Source organism: Sardina pilchardus, chromosome 5 (assembly GCF_963854185.1).
Source record: "Sardina pilchardus chromosome 5, fSarPil1.1, whole genome shotgun sequence".
Classification (NCBI taxonomy): Eukaryota; Metazoa; Chordata; class Actinopteri; order Clupeiformes; family Clupeidae; genus Sardina; species Sardina pilchardus.
Genome location: NC_084998.1, coordinates 34,508,898 through 34,518,594, shown reverse-complemented (window position 1 = coordinate 34,518,594; position 9,697 = coordinate 34,508,898). Strand labels below are relative to the sequence as shown.

The 9,697-nt window shown below is 51.8% G+C and overlaps 27 non-coding genes and 3 pseudogenes across 27 annotated transcripts; all 30 read right to left on the bottom strand.

Annotated features, from left to right (window-relative positions):
- Window positions 1-3,851: 3,851 nt before the first annotated feature.
- LOC134081148 (5S ribosomal RNA) lies at window positions 3,852-3,970 on the bottom strand (annotated as a pseudogene).
- A 73-nt stretch (window positions 3,971-4,043) lies between these two features.
- On the bottom strand, window positions 4,044-4,162 carry LOC134081065 (5S ribosomal RNA). Its single transcript, XR_009939386.1, has one exon. It is a non-coding gene; the product is annotated as a 5S ribosomal RNA (ribosomal RNA).
- Window positions 4,163-4,235: 73 nt separating this feature from the next.
- Window positions 4,236-4,354, bottom strand: LOC134081074 (5S ribosomal RNA). The gene has a single exon (XR_009939395.1). It is a non-coding gene; the product is annotated as a 5S ribosomal RNA (ribosomal RNA).
- Window positions 4,355-4,427: 73 nt separating this feature from the next.
- LOC134081063 (5S ribosomal RNA) lies at window positions 4,428-4,546 on the bottom strand. Its single transcript, XR_009939384.1, has one exon. It is a non-coding gene; the product is annotated as a 5S ribosomal RNA (ribosomal RNA).
- Window positions 4,547-4,618: 72 nt separating this feature from the next.
- Window positions 4,619-4,737, bottom strand: LOC134081097 (5S ribosomal RNA). The gene has a single exon (XR_009939416.1). It is a non-coding gene; the product is annotated as a 5S ribosomal RNA (ribosomal RNA).
- A 73-nt stretch (window positions 4,738-4,810) lies between these two features.
- On the bottom strand, window positions 4,811-4,929 carry LOC134081147 (5S ribosomal RNA; annotated as a pseudogene).
- Window positions 4,930-5,097: 168 nt separating this feature from the next.
- On the bottom strand, window positions 5,098-5,216 carry LOC134081060 (5S ribosomal RNA). Its single transcript, XR_009939381.1, has one exon. It is a non-coding gene; the product is annotated as a 5S ribosomal RNA (ribosomal RNA).
- A 73-nt stretch (window positions 5,217-5,289) lies between these two features.
- On the bottom strand, window positions 5,290-5,408 carry LOC134081058 (5S ribosomal RNA). Its single transcript, XR_009939379.1, has one exon. It is a non-coding gene; the product is annotated as a 5S ribosomal RNA (ribosomal RNA).
- Window positions 5,409-5,481: 73 nt separating this feature from the next.
- LOC134081104 (5S ribosomal RNA) lies at window positions 5,482-5,600 on the bottom strand. The gene has a single exon (XR_009939423.1). It is a non-coding gene; the product is annotated as a 5S ribosomal RNA (ribosomal RNA).
- A 73-nt stretch (window positions 5,601-5,673) lies between these two features.
- Window positions 5,674-5,792, bottom strand: LOC134081068 (5S ribosomal RNA). The gene has a single exon (XR_009939389.1). It is a non-coding gene; the product is annotated as a 5S ribosomal RNA (ribosomal RNA).
- A 73-nt stretch (window positions 5,793-5,865) lies between these two features.
- On the bottom strand, window positions 5,866-5,984 carry LOC134080924 (5S ribosomal RNA). Its single transcript, XR_009939252.1, has one exon. It is a non-coding gene; the product is annotated as a 5S ribosomal RNA (ribosomal RNA).
- Window positions 5,985-6,057: 73 nt separating this feature from the next.
- Window positions 6,058-6,176, bottom strand: LOC134081116 (5S ribosomal RNA). Its single transcript, XR_009939435.1, has one exon. It is a non-coding gene; the product is annotated as a 5S ribosomal RNA (ribosomal RNA).
- Window positions 6,177-6,249: 73 nt separating this feature from the next.
- Window positions 6,250-6,368, bottom strand: LOC134081195 (5S ribosomal RNA). Its single transcript, XR_009939499.1, has one exon. It is a non-coding gene; the product is annotated as a 5S ribosomal RNA (ribosomal RNA).
- Window positions 6,369-6,441: 73 nt separating this feature from the next.
- LOC134081057 (5S ribosomal RNA) lies at window positions 6,442-6,560 on the bottom strand. The gene has a single exon (XR_009939378.1). It is a non-coding gene; the product is annotated as a 5S ribosomal RNA (ribosomal RNA).
- Window positions 6,561-6,633: 73 nt separating this feature from the next.
- LOC134081194 (5S ribosomal RNA) lies at window positions 6,634-6,752 on the bottom strand. Its single transcript, XR_009939498.1, has one exon. It is a non-coding gene; the product is annotated as a 5S ribosomal RNA (ribosomal RNA).
- Window positions 6,753-6,825: 73 nt separating this feature from the next.
- On the bottom strand, window positions 6,826-6,944 carry LOC134081133 (5S ribosomal RNA). The gene has a single exon (XR_009939451.1). It is a non-coding gene; the product is annotated as a 5S ribosomal RNA (ribosomal RNA).
- A 73-nt stretch (window positions 6,945-7,017) lies between these two features.
- On the bottom strand, window positions 7,018-7,136 carry LOC134081056 (5S ribosomal RNA). The gene has a single exon (XR_009939377.1). It is a non-coding gene; the product is annotated as a 5S ribosomal RNA (ribosomal RNA).
- Window positions 7,137-7,209: 73 nt separating this feature from the next.
- Window positions 7,210-7,328, bottom strand: LOC134081055 (5S ribosomal RNA). Its single transcript, XR_009939376.1, has one exon. It is a non-coding gene; the product is annotated as a 5S ribosomal RNA (ribosomal RNA).
- A 73-nt stretch (window positions 7,329-7,401) lies between these two features.
- LOC134081054 (5S ribosomal RNA) lies at window positions 7,402-7,520 on the bottom strand. Its single transcript, XR_009939375.1, has one exon. It is a non-coding gene; the product is annotated as a 5S ribosomal RNA (ribosomal RNA).
- Window positions 7,521-7,593: 73 nt separating this feature from the next.
- On the bottom strand, window positions 7,594-7,712 carry LOC134081053 (5S ribosomal RNA). Its single transcript, XR_009939374.1, has one exon. It is a non-coding gene; the product is annotated as a 5S ribosomal RNA (ribosomal RNA).
- Window positions 7,713-7,785: 73 nt separating this feature from the next.
- Window positions 7,786-7,904, bottom strand: LOC134081052 (5S ribosomal RNA). Its single transcript, XR_009939373.1, has one exon. It is a non-coding gene; the product is annotated as a 5S ribosomal RNA (ribosomal RNA).
- A 73-nt stretch (window positions 7,905-7,977) lies between these two features.
- Window positions 7,978-8,096, bottom strand: LOC134081136 (5S ribosomal RNA). The gene has a single exon (XR_009939454.1). It is a non-coding gene; the product is annotated as a 5S ribosomal RNA (ribosomal RNA).
- Window positions 8,097-8,169: 73 nt separating this feature from the next.
- On the bottom strand, window positions 8,170-8,288 carry LOC134081051 (5S ribosomal RNA). The gene has a single exon (XR_009939372.1). It is a non-coding gene; the product is annotated as a 5S ribosomal RNA (ribosomal RNA).
- Window positions 8,289-8,361: 73 nt separating this feature from the next.
- LOC134081201 (5S ribosomal RNA) lies at window positions 8,362-8,480 on the bottom strand. The gene has a single exon (XR_009939504.1). It is a non-coding gene; the product is annotated as a 5S ribosomal RNA (ribosomal RNA).
- A 73-nt stretch (window positions 8,481-8,553) lies between these two features.
- LOC134081050 (5S ribosomal RNA) lies at window positions 8,554-8,672 on the bottom strand. Its single transcript, XR_009939371.1, has one exon. It is a non-coding gene; the product is annotated as a 5S ribosomal RNA (ribosomal RNA).
- Window positions 8,673-8,745: 73 nt separating this feature from the next.
- On the bottom strand, window positions 8,746-8,864 carry LOC134081049 (5S ribosomal RNA). The gene has a single exon (XR_009939370.1). It is a non-coding gene; the product is annotated as a 5S ribosomal RNA (ribosomal RNA).
- A 73-nt stretch (window positions 8,865-8,937) lies between these two features.
- On the bottom strand, window positions 8,938-9,056 carry LOC134081145 (5S ribosomal RNA; annotated as a pseudogene).
- Window positions 9,057-9,129: 73 nt separating this feature from the next.
- Window positions 9,130-9,248, bottom strand: LOC134081047 (5S ribosomal RNA). Its single transcript, XR_009939368.1, has one exon. It is a non-coding gene; the product is annotated as a 5S ribosomal RNA (ribosomal RNA).
- Window positions 9,249-9,321: 73 nt separating this feature from the next.
- Window positions 9,322-9,440, bottom strand: LOC134081046 (5S ribosomal RNA). The gene has a single exon (XR_009939367.1). It is a non-coding gene; the product is annotated as a 5S ribosomal RNA (ribosomal RNA).
- A 73-nt stretch (window positions 9,441-9,513) lies between these two features.
- On the bottom strand, window positions 9,514-9,632 carry LOC134081045 (5S ribosomal RNA). The gene has a single exon (XR_009939366.1). It is a non-coding gene; the product is annotated as a 5S ribosomal RNA (ribosomal RNA).
- Window positions 9,633-9,697: the final 65 nt, after the last annotated feature.

Here is a 9,697-nt window from a genome sequence, read left to right as displayed (position 1 = left end):
CTACTCGGGTTGATAACAGATCCAAAACTCTTTTAGATTGGATACTGGTAACACACCCTGACAGGATAATTGAATCTGGCGTACTTCCTGATTGTTTTAGTGACCACTCTATTGTGTCTTGTACATGGAAAATGAGATTACCAAGATTACCACCTAAAATTATTAAAGTAAGACAGTTGAAAAACTTTATTGATGAGCAGTTCATTCAAGACCTGTTGAATATTAAATGGGACAGGCTTAATTTAATTCTTGCTGTTGAGGATGCTTGGAATTATTTCCACACCGAGGTTCTCCAAGTTATTGATAAGCATGCTCCATGGAGGTCAGTCAGGGTAAAGGGGAGACATCTACCCTGGATTGGTGGTGAACTACTCACACTATTTAAACAAAGGGATAAAGCATGGGGTAAACATCGTTTGACTAAGGACCCTGTAGATTGGGAAACATATAAACACCTAAGGAACATATGTACTACAAAAACAAGGAATGCTAAATCTGAGTATTTTAAAAGTTCTCTATCAAATAGCTACAACGACCCCAAGAAATTTTGGAAAAATCTTAATGAGTTATTTAACAAATCAAAATCAAGCGCTCCAGCTAAAATTAGATTTGAAAATGATACTCTTTCTGATCCACTTGCCATAGCTAATGCCTTCAATCAGCATTTTGCTTCCATCTGCAAAACCCAGTTCCCTAATTCCTATAACGTCTCAAATATGGCTCAATCTTCTTGCGATAGGTCTACCTCTTTTTCTTTTTCAACTATTAGTCCTATTGATGTACAGAGAGCTATATCTGAACTGAAGCCAGGCAGTGGTAGAGACCTAGATGGTCTGGAAACCAAGTTCATCAAGGTCGCTTCTGGCATATTGTCATATCCACTATCTGATTTATTTAACCAATCTTTAATCACTGGTGAGGTTCCATCAAGATGGAAATGTGCCAGGGTAACCCCAATCCATAAAGGAGGTGATCCATTTGACCTTAACAATTACAGACCCATTTCCATTATTAGTAGCGTGGCAAAGGTTTTTGAAAAGTTAATATTTCGTCAATTATATAATTATATTAATGTGTCGTCTATTTTGTCTCAACATCAATCAGGTTTCAGACCTAAATTCTCCACCACAACTGCCTTATTGAAGTTCACCAATGATGTATCATCATCTCTTGATCATAATATGTCTACTGGAGCGATTTTCATAGACTTAACCAAAGCTTTTGATCTTGTTAATCACTACATTCTTTTAGATAAACTCCATGCCATTGGGCTCTCTAAACAAGCTCTTCTTTGGTTTAACTCTTACTTACATTGTCGACAACAGTGTGTCCTTTTTCAGGGTAGTCTATCTTCCTTTGCCATTATGGAAAAGGGTGTCCCTCAAGGATCTTCGCTAGGGCCTCTCTTACTTTCACTCTTTATTAATGACCATCCCCAAGCTTGCTCAGATTGTTCTATTCACTTATATGCTGATGACACAGCAATATACAATTCAGACTCTAATATCTCTAAGATACAGAATACTCTTCAGACAGACTTTGAAGCTATTCAAAAATGGTTCCAATGTAATGATCTTCTGTTGAATAAAAAGAAATCATACTGTATGCTTTTCCCAACTAGATCTGCTATTGTTAAACAAACAAACTTGGCAATTAACTTTTTAGATGGCACCGCTCTTGGTAGAGTTGAAGAATTCAAATACTTGGGCTTTTGGCTTGATTCTCAACTCTCCTATAAAACCCACATCAACCATACTATAACAAAGCTGAATTGCAATATAAGGATGCTGTATCGTCTCAATAATTGTTTTACACAGCAGATCAGGTTGAGAATTGTGAAGCAACTATTATTTCCAATTATAGACTATGCTGACGTAGTATATCAGAACACCACTGAGACTTGTCTTAAGCCTTTGACTGTTGTCTTTAATAGTATTTGTAGATTTCTGTTGAAATGTCCATACAGGACGCATCACTGTGTCCTGTATGATTCACTGAATATTTTGTCACCCAATGCCAGGAGACAGTTTCATTGGTTCCAGCTCATTTTTAAGTGCATACATCTTAGTTATCCACTCTACCTGCAACAATATCTAATACCTCACCAAACAAACTATAGGTTAAGGCACACCGAATATTTATCATTTACAGTACCACATATCTCCAAAGAAAGCGGCAGGCGTTCATTTAAATACAAGGCTCCCTTTGATTGGAATAGCCTGCCTGGGACTTTAAGAGCAACCACTTCTTTGAGCATCTTCAAGACATCCTTGTTCACATATCTTAAAGCAAGTAATGGTTGTAACTGTTTTCATTGATACTTTTTTGTTGTCTGTGATCTGTCTGATTTGTCAATATGGTCTGATATGTGTGTACTGTCTATATGTATGTATATGTGTACTGTATGTATGTACTGTGTGCATACATATGTGTCTTTGATCTGTCTGATTTGTCAATATGGTCTGATATGTGAGTACTGTCTATATGTATGTATATGTGTACTGTATGTATGTACTGTGTGCATACATATGTGTCTCTATGTATATACTATATATATCTCCAAAGGTGTATGCTTGTAGATGTGTATATATGGATAGCTATATGCGGATTATAGTACTACATATGCTGTTTTTGCTAAATTCAAATTCAAATGCTAATCAAATTATTAGGGAATGGGAGCTGTGGGGTTGGGGGTGGGGGAAGGGGGCTGTATGTGACTGAATGTGTATGTTGTACTGTGCTGTACTGTACTGTAGTGTCTTGTCCCTGTACCTTTGTCTCTGTCCAGTCCTATTGAGGACCCTCTTGAAAATGAGATGGCACATCTCAAGAGGTATTCCTCTTTAAATAAAATAAATAAATAAAAATATGTATCTCCAATTCTAGGGAGTTTTTCCTTGCCCCTGTTACTCATGGGCTCTCTTTGAATGTCTAACACTCTGTAAAGCGCCTTGAGACATGTGTAATGTATTGGCGCTCTATAAGCGACATTAAATTGAAATTGAATTGAAATTGAAAATCATTTGTGGCACTCTCCTGTGTGTGATTATGGTCACTAGACCGTGTTCCTGTACCTGGACTATCACCATGAGCACTTCTACTTCGCACACTTGGTTCTGAAGCATTTTCTGTACTCCCCTGCCTGATCTCACTAGCCCTGGGTCTCACACTGTCATCGCCATCGCTTGGATCTGGCTCACCTGTCTGTGTCTGTTTTTCCACAGCTGCCCTGCTCACAAACTTCACTAGCCTGTGTTTTTGTACTTTGTTCGTATCTGGATGATACACCAAATACGCCGGGCTGTTCTTGTCGTAACCTACAAAACGCCCCTGGTCACACCTGGAATCAAGTTTCCCCTTGTCCTGTTTGTAAGTGTAGCATACAGACCCAAACTTTTGCATTTTAGACACATTGGGCTTCTTGTCGGTCAGCAGCTCATAAGGAGTAAGCCCTGTACGCCTGTTATAACACCTATTGCGTACCATTGCTGCTGTTTGTACGGCATATTGCCATAACTGCTTTGGTAGCGCACTTTCAACAAGCATGCACCTTCCCATCTCAAAAAGAGTACGCCAACCCCTCTCTGCAGTTCCGTTTTGATGTGGGGAATACGGAGCTGACGTCTCATGTCTGATATTGTTTTTCCTGAGCAGTGGCTGAAAATCACCGCATGTGAACTCTGTTCCGTTGTCAGATCGCAGGCACTTAACTTTCCCATAAGGGGATATATCTGCTAGGAACTTTTCCGTAGCTTGCAATGCATCACTTTTCTTTTTGAGAAAATAAACAAACACTGCGCTTGAGTAATCGTCAGTAAATGACTGCACATATTTGTACCCATCTATCGACTCTGTTAGAGCACCCGGTATTCCCAGGCGGTCTCCCATCCAAGTACTAACCGGGCCCTGCGCTGCTTAGCTTCCGAGATCAGACGAGAGCGGGCGTGCTCAGCGCGGTATGGCCGTAAGCGATTAACTCCCCACTCGGACCCAGTCCTCAAGCGCAGCTGGTGCGGCTGCAAGCAGCTCAATCCAAAGCAAAAAGCTTACAGCACCCGGGATTCCCAGGCGGTCTCCCATCCAAGTACTAACCGGGCCCTGCGCTGCTTAGCTTCCGAGATCAGACGAGAGCGGGCGTGCTCAACGCGGTATGGCCGTAAGCGATTAACTCTCCACTCGGACCCAGTCCTCAAGCGCAGCTGGTGCGGCTGCAAGCAGCTCAATCCAAAGCAAAACGCTTACAGCACCCGGTATTCCCAGGCGGTCTCCCATCCAAGTACTAAACGGGCCCTGCGCTGCTTAGCTTCCGAGATCAGACGAGAGCGGGCGTGCTCAGCGCGGTATGGCCGTAAGCGATTAACTCCCCACTCGGACCCAGTCCTCAAGCGCAGCTGGTGCGGCTGCAAGCAGCTCAATCCAAAGCAAAACGCTTACAGCACCCGGTGTTCCCAGGCGGTCTCCCATCCAAGTACTAACCGGGCCCTGCGCTGCTTAGCTTCCGAGATCAGACGAGAGCGGGCGTGCTCAGCGCGGTATGGCCGTAAGCGATTAACTCCCGACTCGGACCCAGTCCTCAAGCGCAGCTGGTGCGGCTGCAAGCAGCTCAATCCAAAGCAAACGCTTAAAGCACCCGGTATTCTCAGGCGGTCTCCCATCCAAGTACTAACCGGGCCCTGCGCTGCTTAGCTTCCGAGATCAGACGAGAGCGGGCGTGTTCAGCGCGGTATGGCCGTAAGCGATTAACTCCCCACTCGGACCCAGTCCTCAAGCGCAGCTGGTGCGGCTGCAAGCAGCTCAATCCAAAGCAAAACGCTTACAGCACCCGGTATTCCCAGGCGGTCTCCCATCCAAGTACTAACCGGGCCCTGAGCTGCTTAACTTCCGAGAACAGACGAGAGCGGGCGTGCTCAGCGCGGTATGGCCGTAACAGGCGGTCTCCCATCCAAGTACTAACCGGGCCCTGCGCTGCTTAGCTTCCGAGATCAGACGAGAGCGGGCGTGCTCAGCGCGGTATGGCCGTAAGCGATTAACTCCCCACTCGGACCCAGTCCTCAAGCGCAGCTGGTGCGGCTGCAAGCAGCTCAATCCAAAGCAAAACGCTTACAGCACCCGGTATTCCCAGGCGGTCTCCCATCCAAGTACTAACCGGGCCCTGCGCTGCTTAGCTTCCGAGATCAGACGAGAGCGGGCGTGCTCAGCGCGGTATGGCCGTAAGCGATTAACTCCCCACTCGGACCCAGTCCTCAAGCGCAGCTGGTGCGGCTGCAAGCAGCTCAATCCAAAGCAAAACGCTTACAGCACCCGGTATTCCCAGGCGGTCTCCCATCCAAGTACTAACCGGGCCCTGCGCTGCTTAGCTTCCGAGATCAGACGAGAGCGGGCGTGCTCAGCGCGGTATGGCCGTAAGCGATTAACTCCCCACTCGGACCCAGTCCTCAAGCGCAGCTGGTGCGGCTGCAAGCAGCTCAATCCAAAGCAAAACGCTTACAGCACCCGGTATTCCCAGGCGGTCTCCCATCCAAGTACTAACCGGGCCCTGCGCTGCTTAGCTTCCGAGATCAGCCGAGAGCGGGCGTGCTCAGCGCGGTATGGCCGTAAGCGATTAACTCCCCACTCGGACCCAGTCCTCAAGCGCAGCTGGTGCGGCTGCAAGCAGCTCAATCCAAAGCAAAACGCTTACAGCACCCGGTACTCCCAGGCGGTCTCCCATCCAAGTACTAACCGGGCCCTGCGCTGCTTAGCTTCCGAGATCAGACGAGAGCGGGCGTGCTCAGCGCGGTATGGCCGTAAGCGATTAACTCCCCACTCGGACCCAGTCCTCAAGCGCAGCTGGTGCGGCTGCAAGCAGCTCAATCCAAAGCAAAAAGCTTACAGCACCCGGTATTCCCAGGCGGTCTCCCATCCAAGTACTAACCGGGCCCTGCGCTGCTTAGCTTCCGAGATCAGACGAGAGCGGGCGTGCTCAGCGCGGTATGGCCGTAAGCGATTAACTCCCCACTCGGACCCAGTCCTCAAGCGCAGCTGGTGCGGCTGCAAGCAGCTCAATCCAAAGCAAAACGCTTACAGCACCCGGTATTCCCAGGCGGTCTCCCATCCAAGTACTAACCGGGCCCTGCGCTGCTTAGCTTCCGAGATCAGACGAGAGCGGGCGTGCTCTGCACGGTATGGCCGTAAGCGATTAACTCCCCACTCGGACCCAGTCCTCAAGCGCAGCTGGTGCGGCTGCAAGCAGCTCAATCCAAAGCAAAACGCTTACGGCACCCGGTATTCCCAGGCGGTCTCCCATCCAAGTACTAACCGGGCCCTGCGCTGCTTAGCTTCCGAGATCAGACGAGAGCGGGCGTGCTCAGCGCGGTATGGCCGTAAGCGATTAACTCCCCACTCGGACCCAGTCCTCAAGCGCAGCTGGTGCGGCTGCAAGCAGCTCAATCCAAAGCAAAACGCTTACAGCACCCGGTATTCCCAGGCGGTCTCCCATCCAAGTACTAACCGGGCCCTGCGCTGCTTAGCTTCCGAGATCAGACGAGAGCGGGCGTGCTCAGCGCGGTATGGCCGTAAGCGATTAACTCCCCACTCGGACCCAGTCCTCAAGCGCAGCTGGTGCGGCTGCAAGCAGCTCAATCCAAAGCAAAACGCTTACGGCACCCGGTATTCCCAGGCGGTCTCCCATCCAAGTACTAACCGGGCCCTGCGCTGCTTAGCTTCCGAGATCAGACGAGAGCGGGCGTGCTCAGCGCGGTATGGCCGTAAGCGATTAACTCCCCACTCGGACCCAGTCCTCAAGCGCAGCTGGTGCGGCTGCAAGCAGCTCAATCCAAAGCAAAACGCTTACAGCACCCTGTATTCCCAGGCGGTCTCCCATCCAAGTACTAAGCGGGCCCTGCGCTGCTTAGCTTCCGAGATCAGACGAGAGCGGGCGTGCTCAGCGCGGTATGGCCGTAAGCGATTAACTCCCCACTCGGACCCAGTCCTCAAGCGCAGCTGGTGCGGCTGCAAGCAGCTCAATCCAAAGCAAAACGCTTACAGCACCCGGTATTCCCAGGCGGTCTCCCATCCAAGTACTAACCGGGCCCTGCGCTGCTTAGCTTCCGAGATCAGACGAGAGCGGGCGTGCTCAGCGCGGTATGGCCGTAAGCGATTAACTCCCCACTCGGACCCAGTCCTCAAGCGCAGCTGGTGCGGCTGCAAGCAGCTCAATCCAAAGCAAAACGCTTACAGCACCCGGTATTCCCAGGCGGTCTCCCATCCAAGTACTAACCGGGCCCTGCGCTGCTTAGCTTCCGAGATCAGACGAGAGCGGGCGTGCTCAGCGCGGTATGGCCGTAAGCGATTAACTCCCCACTCGGACCCAGTCCTCAAGCGCAGCTGGTGCGGCTGCAAGCAGCTCAATCCAAAGCAAAACGCTTACAGCACCCGGTATTCCCAGGCGGTCTCCCATCCAAGTACTAACCGGGCCCTGCGCTGCTTAGCTTCCGAGATCAGACGAGAGCGGGCGTGCTCAGCGCGGTATGGCCGTAAGCGATTAACTCCCCACTCGGACCCAGTCCTCAAGCGCAGCTGGTGCGGCTGCAAGCAGCTCAATCCAAAGCAAAACGCTTACAGCACCCGGTATTCCCAGGCGGTCTCCCATCCAAGTACTAACCGGGCCCTGCGCTGCTTAGCTTCCGAGATCAGACGAGAGCGGGCGTGCTCAGCGCGGTATGGCCGTAAGCGATTAACTCCCCACTCGGACCCAGTCCTCAAGCGCAGCTGGTGCGGCTGCAAGCAGCTCAATCCAAAGCAAAACGCTTACAGCACCCGGTATTCCCAGGCGGTCTCCCATCCAAGTACTAACCGGGCCCTGCGCTGCTTAGCTTCCGAGATCAGACGAGAGCGGGCGTGCTCAGCGCGGTATGGCCGTAAGCGATTAACTCCCCACTCGGACCCAGTCCTCAAGCGCAGCTGGTGCGGCTGCAAGCAGCTCAATCCAAAGCAAAACGCTTACAGCACCCTGTATTCCCAGGCGGTCTCCCATCCAAGTACTAACCGGGCCCTGCACTGCTTAGCTTCCGAGATCAGACGAGAGCGGGCGTGCTCAGCGCGGTATGGCCGTAAGCGATTAACTCCCCACTCGGACCCAGTCCTCAAGCGCAGCTGGTGCGGCTCCAAGCAGCTCAATCCAAAGCAAAACGCTTACAGCACCCGGTATTCCCAGGCGGTCTCCCATCCAAGTACTAACCGGGCCCTGCGCTGCTTAGCTTCCGAGATCAGACGAGAGCGGGCGTGCTCAGCGCGGTATGGCCGTAAGCGATTAACTCCCCACTCGGACCCAGTCCTCAAGCGCAGCTGGTGCGGCTGCAAGCAGCTCAATCCAAAGCAAAACGCTTACAGCACCCGGTCTTCCCAGGCGGTCTCCCATCCAAGTACTAACCGGGCCCTGCGCTGCTTAGCTTCCGAGATCAGACGAGAGCGGGCGTGCTCAGCGCGGTATGGCCGTAAGCGATTAACTCCCCACTCGGACCCAGTCCTCAAGCGCAGCTGGTGCGGCTGCAAGCAGCTCAATCCAAAGCAAAACGCTTACAGCACCCGGTATTCCCAGGCGGTCTCCCATCCAAGTACTAACCGGGCCCTGCGCTGCTTAGCTTCCGAGATCAGACGAGAGCGGGCGTGCTCAGCGCGGTATGGCCGTAAGCGATTAACTCCCCACTCGGACCCAGTCCTCAAGCGCAGCTGGTGCGGCTGCAAGCAGCTCAATCCAAAGCAAAACGCTTACAGCACCCGGTATTCCCAGGCGGTCTCCCATCCAAGTACTAACCGGGCCCTGCGCTGCTTAGCTTCCGAGATCAGACGAGAGCGGGCGTGCTCAGCGCGGTATGGCCGTAAGCGATTAACTCCCCACTCGGACCCAGTCCTCAAGCGCAGCTGGTGCGGCTGCAAGCAGCTCAATCCAAAGCAAAACGCTTACAGCACCCGGTATTCCCAGGCGGTCTCCCATCCAAGTACTAACCGGGCCCTGCTTAGCTTAGCTTCCGAGATCAGACGAGAGCGGGCGTGCTCAGCGCGGTATGGCCGTAAGCGATTAACTCCCCACTCGGACCCAGTCCTCAAGCGCAGCTGGTGCGGCTGCAAGCAGCTCAATCCAAAGCAAAACGCTTACAGCACCCGGTATTCCCAGGCGGTCTCCCATCCAAGTACTAACCGGGCCCTGCGCTGCTTAGCTTCCGAGATCAGACGAGAGCGGGCGTGCTCAGCGCGGTATGGCCGTAAGCGATTAACTCCCCACTCGGACCCAGTCCTCAAGCGCAGCTGGTGCGGCTGCAAGCAGCTCAATCCAAAGCAAAACGCTTACAGCACCCGGTATTCCCAGGCGGTCTCCCATCCAAGTACTAACCGGGCCCTGCGCTGCTTAGCTTCCGAGATCAGACGAGAGCGGGCGTGCTCAGCGCGGTATGGCCGTAAGCGATTAACTCCCCACTCGGACCCAGTCCTCAAGCGCAGCTGGTGCGGCTGCAAGCAGCTCAATCCAAAGCAAAACGCTTACAGCACCCGGTATTCCCAGGCGGTCTCCCATCCAAGTACTAACCGGGCCCTGCGCTGCTTAGCTTCCGAGATCAGACGAGAGCGGGCGTGCTCAGCGCGGTATGGCCGTAAGCGATTAACTCCCCACTCGGACCCAGTCCTCAAGCGCAGCTGGTGCGGCTGCAAGCAGCTCAATCCA